This window comes from Eumetopias jubatus, unplaced genomic scaffold, assembly GCF_037043125.1.
Source record: "Eumetopias jubatus isolate StellerSeaLion01/CBP00866 unplaced genomic scaffold, mEumJub1_p1.0 scaffold_65, whole genome shotgun sequence".
Classification (NCBI taxonomy): Eukaryota; Metazoa; Chordata; class Mammalia; order Carnivora; family Otariidae; genus Eumetopias; species Eumetopias jubatus.
The window spans coordinates 1,050,269-1,062,415 of record NW_028274871.1 but is presented as its reverse complement, the minus strand read 5'-3'; positions in this window follow the sequence as shown (position 1 = coordinate 1,062,415).

The window sequence follows — 12,147 nt, the reverse complement described above, 5'->3', positions numbered from 1 at the left end:
ACACTCTAATTAAGTTCCTTCCTAAAATGTGGTGCCCAGATTTAAACATGATGCTCCAAATACATTCCACACACTGAGGAATAGAGGGAGACAGATGTTTCCTTTATTCCGAATCCTTTGTTTCTGTTCCCACAGCCGAGTTTGCAGGGGAGTTTGGCAGCCAGGTGTCCCAGTTCACTCCTGTTAATGTTAAATATGCAGCTGCCCCAAAAGTCCTGTTTGTGTATAGCAAGTTCTTTTATTCATCTAGATCTCCTTCATTTTGGGATTCGGAGTCAATTCTTTAAAACTTAAAATGTGCAAATTAAGTCTATTTTATTAAATTACATTCTTAATTCACCAGCAAACAAATCAACAAGAGAATTTGAGCAAGATACGGAGTAAGCACAATGTGATTCACAGGCATGAGGAGCATTTGTGCGGAATATGGAAGGAAAAATACGTTTACCAATTTTTAGCAGTCTGTTACATAAAATCCATATAAAATGTGACGAGTTTTTTGATGTTTATTTTCTCCAGTTTCTTTAAGGGCTCTTTTGCTTCCTTTCCTCTAACATACATAAAATTAAAGTTCTGTCCTTGAAGGGCACCGCTGGTGGCCTCTCCCTTTCTTCACTACTCTTCTCCAAACAGTGACAGAGCTTAGGAGGCCGCCTTCTGGCTGCACCACTTACTACTTTGTGGCTACGGTGAATCTGACATTGTCTTTTAACCTGAGTTTTCTTACCTGTAAACTGGGTACAATAATATTATGTTTCTTGGAAGGATGCTGGGACAATTGCCCAAGATACCTTATATGAAGTGTTTGACAAACGGCCACAGACAGAAAGGCCTTGGTAAATATGAGCTATTTTTATTGGACTACCACTGAATCTGGAATTTTTTTTTTTTATATTTCAGCACTTACATCAAAGCACATTTCAAGCGTTTTCCAAATATGCGTTCACATTTTGCTTCTTCTAAAATCTATTATGTCCAAAAGAAACTGTTGCCTCCTCAGCTTTGTATCCCTAAGATCTGTCATGGTTCCTGGTACCCAGTGGGTCCTCAAAAAATGCTCCTGAAATTCATGTAATACATGGATTAATAAATGAAGATGTGAGGTGCTCTATGAGCTTGTGCGTCGACTTGACTACGGCTTGGTGATGGCGCTTATCAGGATATAATGCTCCTGAGAACCTGTGACCTGTTCTTTACCTGTTAATGACTATGTTACTCTCATTGCTAAGAGCTTATTAGCATGTGCCAGAAACCGTTTATGGGCACTTTCTCCTTAATGCTCACTACCAAACTCTGACATAGGTTTGATCACTAGCCTCTTCTTCCAGAAGAGGAACAGAGGAACAGGGGCTCACTCAGCTGGGGAGGAATGGCGACAGAACCAGAACCCACACCCTGTCTGCCTCCAGAGCCAGATAACTCATCACTGCCCTCTGTTGCCCCACACCCTGCTGATTTGCTCAAGCCCTGGGTTTCTACTGATACTAAGGATTTAAACAAAAAAGACTTTGCCCAAGATTTAGGTCAATTTGTACATTTATTTGTTTCTTTCCTGACTGCTTTCGGAAGCTACAGCTGATGGGCCATGGCACTTCCTTCTTCCCTCTGTTTGCCAAGCTCAGCGAGTTGTACACGTGAGATAAACAAGGTCAACTGTCACTTTAGGACAGTTTTACTGTGTCAGTGTTACTAAGATATCACCATTGAGCTCTTCTAGGCCAGGTGCATCATAGCCAACCTGCACAGTCACTTTCTGTAACTCACCTGAAATAGATTCAGCCTCCCTAAACCATGGTTCCCTTGTCTTTCAAATGATGGACGTGCTTTCTCACATTGTTACAGTGAGGGAGATAACATGTTAGAGCATCTAACATGTTGTTTAGCTTAGAGTAAAACTTGTTTTTCTCACCCAAATGACATGATAACCCAATGGGAAGCATAGGAATTCACATCGATAACCCTAGTTTGATGTAGTCTCTGAGACGTAGTGTACACGGCGTATGCAGAATACAGAGATTTCAGGGAGGAAAGATCCCGCCCCACTCCAAAAAGGAGGAAGGTTCATAAAAAATTGGGATTTCTGCCTGGTCCTTGAAGGAAATTTTTGGCTTCGAAAAGCATGGCTAATTTAATAGTGATCTGTTCCCCTCGACTGTATGGGTGCAGAAACGGGACTGTTTTCCCAACACGCCCATCCCTACTGCCCAGCAGCCAAGCCTTACACACAATAGGAATTCAATAAATATCTGTTGGATGAATTAGTAAACGATAGGGAATGTCACAACCAAAGGGCTATACTGTGTTGTATAACTTATAACACAGTAAGAGGTATTTTTTTTTAAATTTTTTATTGTTATGTTAACCACCATATATTACATCATTTGTTTTGGTGTAGTGTTCCATGATTCATTGTTTGTTCATAACACCCAGTGCTCCATGCAGAATGTGCCCTCTTTAATACCCATCACCAGGCTAACCCATCCCCCTACCCTCCTCCCCTCTAGAAACCTCAGTTTGTTTTTCAGAGTCCATCATCTCTCATGGTTCGTCTCCCCCTCTGACTTACTCCCCTTCATTCTTCCTCTCCTGCTATCTTCTTTTCTTTTTTCTTAAAATATGTTGCGTCATTTGTTTCAGAAGTACAGATCTGTGATTCAACAGTCTTACACAATTCACAGCGCTCACCGTAGCACATATCTTCCCCAATGTCTATCACCCAGCCACCCCATCCCTCCCACCCCCGACCACTCCAGCAACCCTCAGTTTGTTCCTGAGATTAAGAATTCCCAGTAAGAGGTATTTTTAACTCCATTTTACTGCTGAACAAGTTAGAGAGGTTGTAATTTGTCTACATAGTTCATCTAGTCAGGAATAGTGAACTGAACATAGAATTTCTGTAAAATCTGTGACTATTTTTTTTAAGGGTCTTGTCCTCCTAATTTGGAAAGAAATGCTAGAAAAAAGATCGTGTTCAAACTGCTTTGGAATCCAGCGATGATTTCTTTCTTTCTTTCTTTCTTTCTTTCTTTCTTTCTTTCTTTCTTTCTTTCTTTCTTTCTTTCTTTCTTTCTTTCTTTACATATTTTATTTATTTATTTGACAGAGAGAGCGAGACAGCAAGAGAGGGAACACAAGCAGGGGGAGTGAGAGAAGGAGAAGCAGGCTTCCTGCTGAGTGGGGAGCCTGATGCGGGGCTTGATCCCAGGACCCTGAGATCATGATCTGAGCCTAAGGCAGATGCTTAAGGACTGAGCCACCCGGGTGCCCCACCAGTGGTGATTTCTAATGGTTCTGATTTTCCTACCTGATTTAGAAGTCCATTGAATCTTTTGAGAGCTCCCCTAATAAGGAGTTGCCACGAGGATTTGCAAACCATTAGAAGAATGTATGTCATGACATACAAAATTGGGGCTCTGTAACACACGTAGGCACATGAAGAAAAACGCACACATTCAGACTGACTCAGAATTCCTGCTTCCGCAATGAGCCTTCTTCAGTATATTGGAAATGTCAAGAGAAGTGATAGAATTAAGTGGCTGCTCTTCTCTCATTCATTAGGGGGTAAATATTCTAGCTTGGTATCTGTAGCATAGTAGACACTCAATTAATGGTTGATGAATAGAAGCATAACAGGCTGACTTAATTAAGCAATTAATTTAATAATGAACGCTTAAAAATACTTGAAATTGATCGTTTAAGGGGGAAAAACTGTCTTTAGCAGGATTGAAAGCATAAAATGACCTTTACAACCTTGTTGATCTTAAACTCATACAAAATAGTGATATTTATTGTCATTTTTAAATTATAAAGAAACCAACTTAAAACACAAACATGCAAACATGTTTTTATTGAACAAAGGAGAAAATTTTTTGTAGGATAATTTTTTGTTTTGTTCATTTTAGAAAATTTGTGCAGAAATGGAGATAGATGATTAGAACAAGAAGAAAATATCAATCCCCTGAGATTATTTTATAAGACTTATTTTGTTGACCCCATGGCAAAGTAATCACAAGATTATTCTATTAATAACTTCAAAGTATAAACATATAATAGCTTTAAACAAAAATAGCAGTCTCTATTCAATATTATTATTTTTTTTTTTTTAGAGAGGGTGTGGGGAAGGGCAGAGAGAGAGAGAGAATCTGAAGCAGACTCCCTGCTGAGTGCAGAGCCTGACTCAGGACTTGATCTCATGACCCTGAGATCACGACCTGAACCAAAACCAAGAGTTAGACACTCAACCGACTGAGCCACCCAGGCACCCCTCAACATTTTTTACCTAGCTTATTCCATGAGTATTCTCTATAATCCTGAACTGTGATTTATCATATGTTGTAAGATAGCTTCACATATTCTAGCTCTGTCTTTGTTTTCTGTTAAGAAAATTGAAAATAATCCATCAAGGTGGAATATGACCAAACTGGAGTATGTCAAAGATCTGAATAAAATACATATCACAAGTCAATAGCTTTTGTAGACACATAGTCAATATATTGTTTACCTTAATTAAGAACTAGTACTTTCACTTTATTCTTTGATGAAATTGAGCTCTTTAAAAGTAAGTATGGTGAATTATTTATCCTAAATTACTTGTGCTTAGTAAAGTACATTCTAGATACTCATTTAATGTTCATTAAATAAAGCAAATATAAGTTGTAAGAATCCTTTTTTTAATGTAACAGGTAATAAAGATCTATCCTGAAATTTTCCGTTCCATAAAATCTAAACATTGATTTTTAACTGGAAACAATCATAAATGGTAGAGAGTTTGCATACAATTTTTAAATGCTGCATTTTTAAAAGTGTGTTCCATAGAACACTGCTTTCAAGGGTTGCTAACAGGTGTTTCACTTACATAGGACGCGAGCTTTTCAGAGCTTTTATTTTAATGGGCTAGTATGCAATACCATGACCCAAGAAGAGATCTAATTACTGTATTTCCTACCATCATTTCACTGCAGAGTTTCTTTTTTTGTTCAATATATTTTAGGAAAGACCACTGTGAATGATGTTGCAGATTTCAGATTGGTTAACTTATCCTTTGCTGATATTTTTCCTACTTTGTGAATAAGAGATTTTTTTTCACATAACATTTCATATAACTCCCCAAATACCTCACTGAACTTATATTTCAGGTTGAATATGTATGTACATATATATATCTTACATATATATATATATATATATATATATAATAGGTAGATATGATGGCTTCCAATCTATTTGATAGCCATTAAGTGTTATATATTCATTGTGATTGTAATTTATAGACCTAAAATCTATTTATATGTTCAATTGCAAAACATTTTAAAAATAAAAATTCAAATGCTTATCATACACTAATAAAAACTTCATATTAAAATATAAACTCAAACCAGTCTAGAAATTTGGGATTTGGAAACATCCAAAAAGTAAAGTTAAAAGTTGTATTAGTTTTGTGATTTCGTTAGATTTTTTTGAGCTTTAATCACTAACCATACAAATCTAAACTGTGAGATAAACTATTGCATCTATTAAAAGTACATTTTATCTCTTTTTTAAATAGTTATTTATTTATTTGAGAGAGAGAGAATGAGTGGGGAGGGGCAGAGGGAGAGAGAATCTCAAGCAGATTCCCCGCTGAGCTCAGAGCCCAAGGCAGGGCTCAATCTCATGACCCTGAGATCATGACTTGAGATGAAACCAAAGGTTGGATATTCAATGGACTGCGCCACCCAGGTGTCCCTATAAGTACATTTTCTTTATTTAAAAAAATTAAAAATTTATTTGACAGCGAGAGAGGGAACACAAGCAGGGGGAGTGGGAGAGGGAGAAGCAGACTTCCCGCTGAGCAGGGAGCCTGATGTGGGCCTCGATCCCAGGACCCTGGGAACATGACCTGAGCTGAAGACAGATGCTTAACAACTGAGCCACCCAGGCATCCCTATAAGTACATTTTCACATGAAATTATTTTATGCCCCTTTGGAAAAAAAAAAAAGAAAGAAAAAGTGCAGGTCAAGTGATTTTATGTAAGGTGTTAAATGCAGATTCCCTTCTTCCTCAGAAGGAAGAAGCGAAATGACTGCAAGGACCTTGAAAGTCAAGGAAAATTTAGGCCAAAACCAAGAATGCAACAAAAGAAGAATTAACAGAAGCAAAGAAGACACAATGAAAAGGAAATTCTTTGAAAAGGGAAGGAAAAAAAATGATAGTTTAGGTCATTGGAGATTTAATTGACTCCTCAAAGTCAGAAGAACAAAGCAGTCTGAAGACCTTTTACAACAGTCCTATTGAGATTTTACCCCAGGCATTAACATATCTTCCTAATTACGCTAGGCAACTTTCAGACAGGCTACTGTTAAACCCTGCACTTTTTGAGAAAAATAATTGGATAATGGCTTGAAAACAATTAGGAGGATCATTGGATAAGAGATTCTGTATTATTTACCTGTGAGACCATGGTAAGTCTATTTCAGAAGTTAAAGCCCAGTTATAAATAATTATGAAAAATAACTTTCCTGAAGATGTAGCACTCTTCTTGATTGGTGAACTAGAATTACGATTCTATGTATCTCTGGATAATTTACTATGCATGAATAATGTTAAATAACTCTTTGACCTTTAAAACTTTAGGTGTACAACAGCTGCATATACAGTCGACCTCGGCCCTTATCAACACTTAAAATGCAAGACTGAATGGGTCATGAGACCTCTCATGATCACCCCTGAGTTTCAGGTAGCTCCCAACAACAGAAATAATCAAGAGAATGTCTTGGATAAACCTAGCTTCTGTTGAAGATTATCAAAATTATAGGACAAAATAGATTTTGAAGTTAAGATTTCTAATTTGGAGCATCTACACCGATGAAAAAAATTTTTGATGAAATTTTTAAAGTAGTGACCACAGCCCACTACATTTTAGGCTCAGGAGCAGGACATAGTTGTATCCACATGCAGGCATTGATCTAAGGGGGACTGACTGGTTTAATTAGGTTAATGGAGCAGTTCTTCAAATAAGCACTCTATTTCTGAATTCTGAAGAATTTCTGTATCTCCCAGTCAGTTATGCTTGTTTCTCAATTTTATTGGTAGTGTGAATTTTAAGACTTGACCCTCCTACTTCCAAACAAGATTAGATTTCATTTTTTTCTACGTGTTTATTAGGTGTTAAAGATAGAGGAGAACTTATCAGAGGAGAGTTCAAAATGTCCAACCTGTTCTGTTTTGTTTTTATTTTTTAATTGTTATGTTAATCACCATACATTACATCATTAGTTTTTGATGTAGTGTTCCATGATTCATTGTTTGTGCATAACACCCAGTGCTCCACGCAGAATGTGCCCTCTTTAATACCCATCACCAGGCTAATCCATCCCCCCACCCCCCTCCACTCTAGAAACCTCAGTTAGTTTTTCAGACTCCATCCTCTCTCATGGTTCGTCTCCCCCTCTGACGTACTCCCCTTCATTCTTCCCCTCCTGCTATTTCTTCTTTTTTTTTCTTAACATATATTGCATTATTTGTTTCAGAAGTACAGATCTGTGATTCAACAGTCTTGCACAATTCACAGCGCTCACCATAGCACATACCCTCCCCAGTATCTATCACCCAGGCCCCCCATCCCTCCCACCCCCACCACTCCAGCAATCCTCAGTTTCTTTCCTGAGGTTAAAAATTCCTTATATCAGTGAGGTCATATGATACATGTCTTTCTCTGATTGACTTATTTCACTCAGCATAACACCCTCCAGTTCCATCCATGTCATTGCAAATGGCAAGATCTCATTCCTTTTTATGGTTGCATAATATTCCATTGGGTATATATACCACTTCTTCTTTATCCATTCATCTGTCGATGGACATCTTGGCTCTTTCCACAGTTTGGCTATTGTGGACATTGCTGCTATACACATCGGGGTGCATGTACCCCTTCGGATCCCTACATTTGTATCTTTGTGGTAAATATCCAGTAGTGCAATTGCTGGATCGTATGGTAGCTCTATTTTCAACTGTTTGAAGAACCTCCATACTGTTTTCCAGAGGGGTTACACAAGCTTGCCTTCCCACCAACAGTGTAGGAGGGTTTCCCTTTCTCCACATCCCCGCCAACATCTGCCATTTCCTGACTTGTTAATTTTAGCCATTCTGACGGGTGTGAGGTGGTATCTCATTGAGGTTTTGATTTGGATTTCCCTCATACCGAACAATGTGGAACACTTTTTCATGTGTCTGTTGGCCATTTGGATGTCTTCTTTGGAAAAATGTCTGTTCATGTCTTCTGCCCATTTCTTGATTGGATTATTTGTTTTTTGGGTGTTGAGTTTGATCAGTTCTTTTTTTTTTTTTAAAGATTTTATTTATTTATTTGACATAGAGAGAGAGAGAGACAGAGTGAGCACAAGCAGGGGGAGTGGCAGGCAGAGGCAGAGGGAGAAGCAGGCTCCCCACAGAGAAGGGGAAGCCCGATGTGGGACTCGATCCCAGGATGCCGGGATCATGACCTGAGCCGAAGGCAGTCGCTTAACCAACTGAGCCACCCAGGCGCCCGAGTTTGATCAGTTCTTTATAGCTTTTGGATACTAGCCCTTTATCTGATATGTCATTTGCAAATATTTTCTCCCATTCTGTCGGTTGTCTTTTGGTTTTGTGAACTGTTTCTTTTGCTGTGCAAAAGCTTTTTATCTTGATGAAATCCCAATAGTTCATTTTTGCCCTTGCTTCCCTTGCCTTTGGTGATGTTTCTAGGAAGAAATTGCTGCAGCTGAGGTCGAAGAGGTTGCTGTCTGTGTTCTCCTTTGGGATTTTGATGGACTCCTGTCTCATGTTTAGGTCTTTCAACCATTTGGAGTCTATTTTTGTGTATGGTGTAAGGAAATGGTCCAGTTTCATTCTTTTGCATGTCGCTGACAAATTTTCCCAATACCATTTGTTGAAGAGACTGTCTTTATTCCATTGGACATTCTTTCCTGTTTTGTCAAAGATGAGTTGACCATAGAGTTGAGGGTCCATTTCTGGGCTCTCTATTCTGTTCCATTGATCTATGTGTCTGTTTTTGTGCCAGTACCATACCATCTTGATGATGACAGCTTTGTAATAGTGCTGGAAGTCCGGAATTGTGATGCCGCCAGCTTTGCTTTTCTTTTTCAATGTTCCCCTGGCTATTCAGGGTCTCTTCTGGTTCCATACAAATTTTAGGATTATTTGTTCCATTTCTTTGAAAAAAGTGGATGGTATTTTGATGGGGATTGCATTGAATGTGTAGATTGCTCTAGGTAGCATTGACATCTTCACAATATTGGTTCTCCCAATCCATGAGCATGGAACGTTTTTCCATTTCTTTGTGTCTTCTTCAATTTCTTTCATGAGTATAGTTTTCTGAGTACAGATCCTTTGCCTCTTTGGTTAAATTTATTCCTAGGTATCTTATGGTTTTGGGTGCCATTGTAAATGGGATCGACTCCTTGATTTGTCTCTCTTCTGTCTTGTTGTTTGTGTATAGGAATGCCACTGATTTCTGTGCATTGATTTTATATCCTGCCACTTGACTGAATTCCTGTATGAGTTCTAGCAGTTTTGGGGTGGAGTCTTTTGGGTTTTCCACATAAAGTATCATATCATCTGCAAAGAGTGAGAGTTTGACTTCTTCTTGCTGATTTGGATGCCTTTGATTTCTTTTTGTTGTCTGATTGCTGTGGCTAGGACTTCTAATACTATGTTGAATAGCAGTGGTGATAGTGGACATCCCTGCCACGTTAATGACCTTAGGGGGAAAGCACTCAGCTTCCCCATTGAGGATGATATTCGCTGTAGGGTTTTCATAGATGGCTTTTATGATATTGAGGTAGGTACACTCTATCCCTATACTCTGAAGAGTTTTGATCGAGAAAGAATGCTGTACTTTGTCAAATGCTTTTTCTGCATCTATTGAGAGGATCATATGATTCTTGTCCTTCTTTTGTTAATGTATTGTATCACGTTGAATGATTTGCGGATGTTGAACCAACCTTGCAGCCCAGGTATAAATCCCACTTGGTCATGGTGAATAATCCTTTTAATGTACTGTTGGATCCTATTGGCTAGTATTTTGGTGAGAATTTTTGCATCCATGTTCATCAAGGGTATTGGTATGTAATTCTCCTTTTTGATGGGGTCTTTGCCTGGATTTGGGGTCAAGGTAATGGTGGCCTCATACAATGAGTTTGGAAGTTTTCCTTCCATTTCTATTTTTTGGAACAGTTTCAGGAGAATAGGTATTAATTCTGCTTTAAATGTCTGATAGAATTCCCCTGGGAAGCCATCTGGCCCTGGGCTTTTGTTTGTTGGGAGATTTTTGATGACTGCTTCAATTTCCTTAGTGGTTATAGGTCTGTTCAGGTTTTCTATTTTTTCCTGGTTCAATTTTGGTAGTTGATACGTCTCTAGGAATGCACCCATTTCTTCCAGGTTATCTAATTTGCTGGCATAGAGTTGCTCATAATATGTTCTTATAATTGTTTGTATTTCTTTGGTGTTGGTTGTGATCTCTCCTCTTTCATTCATGATTTTGTTGATTTGTGTCATTTCTCTTTTCTTCTTGATAAGTCTGGCCAGGGGTTTTTCAATCTTGTGAATTCTTTCAAAGAACCAGCTCCTAGTTTCGTTGTTCTGTTCTACTGTTCTTTTGGTTTCTATTTCATTGATTTCTGCTCTGATCTTTATGATTTCTCTTCTCCTGCTGGGTTTAGGCTTTCTTTGCTATACTTTCTCTAGCTCCTTTAGGTGTAGAGTTAAGTTGTGTATTTGAGACCTTTCTTGTTTCTTGAGAAAGGCTTGTATTGCTATATACTTTCCTCTCAGGACTGCCTTTGCTGTATCCCAAAGATTTTGAACAGTTGTGTTTTCATTTTCATTGGTTTCCATGAATTTGTTTAATTCTTCTTTAATTTCCTGGTTGACCCATTCATTCTTTCGTAGGATGCTCTTTAGCCTCCATGTATTTGAGTTCTTTCCGACTTTCCTCTTGTGATTGAGTTCTAGTTTCAAAGCATTGTGGTCTGAAAATATGCAGGGAATAATCCCAATCTCTTGGTATCAGTGGAGACCTGATTTGTGACCTAGGATATGATCAATTCTGGAGAATGTTCCATGGGTACTAGAGAAGAAAGTGTATTCCGTTGTTTTGGGATGGAATGTTCTGAATATGTCTGTGAATTCCATTTGGTCCAGTGTTTCATTTAAAGTCTTTATTTCCTTGTTGATCTTTTGCTGAGATGATCTGTCCATTTCAGTCAGAGGGTCTTAAAGTCCCCCACTATTATTGTATTGTTGTCAATGTGTTTCTTTGCTTTTGTTATTAATTGCTTATATAATTGACTGCTCCCATGTTTGGGGCATAGATATTTACAATTGTTAGATCTTCTTGTTGGATAGACCCTTTAAGTAAGATATAGTGTCCTTCTTCATCTCTTATTACAGTCTTTGTTTTAAAATCTAATTTGTCTGATATAAGGCTTGCCACCCCAGCTTTCTTTTGGTGTCCATTAGCACGGTAAATGGTTTTCCACCCCCTCACTTTCAATGTGGGGGTGTCTTTGCGTCTAAAATGAGTCTCTTGCAGACATCATATTGATGGTTCTTGTTTTTTAATCCAATCTGATAGCCTGTGTCTTTTGACTGGGGCATTTAGCCCATTTATATTCAGGTTAACTATTGAAAGATACGAATTCAGTGCCATTGTATTGCCTGTAAGGTGACTATTACTGTATATTGTCTGTGTTCCTTTCTGCTCTTTGCTGCTTTTAGGCTCTCTCTTTGCTTAGAGGACCCCTTTCAATATTTCTTGTAGGGCTGCTTTTGTGTTTGCAAATTCCTTTAGTTTTTGTTTGTCCTGGAAGCTTTTTCTCTCTCCTTCTATTTTCAATGACAGCCTAGCTGGATATTGTATTCTTGGCTGCATATTTTTCTCGTTTAGTGCTCTCAAGATATCATGCCAGTCCTTTCTGGCCTGCCAGGTCTCTGTGGATAGGTCTGTTGCCAATCTAATGTTTCTACCCTTGTAGGTTACATATCTCTTCTCCCGAGCTGCTTTCAGGATTTTCTCTTTGTCTCTGAGACTTGTAAGTTTTACTATTAGATGTCGGGGTGTTCACCTATTTTTATTGATTTTGAGAGGCGTTCTCTGTGCGTCC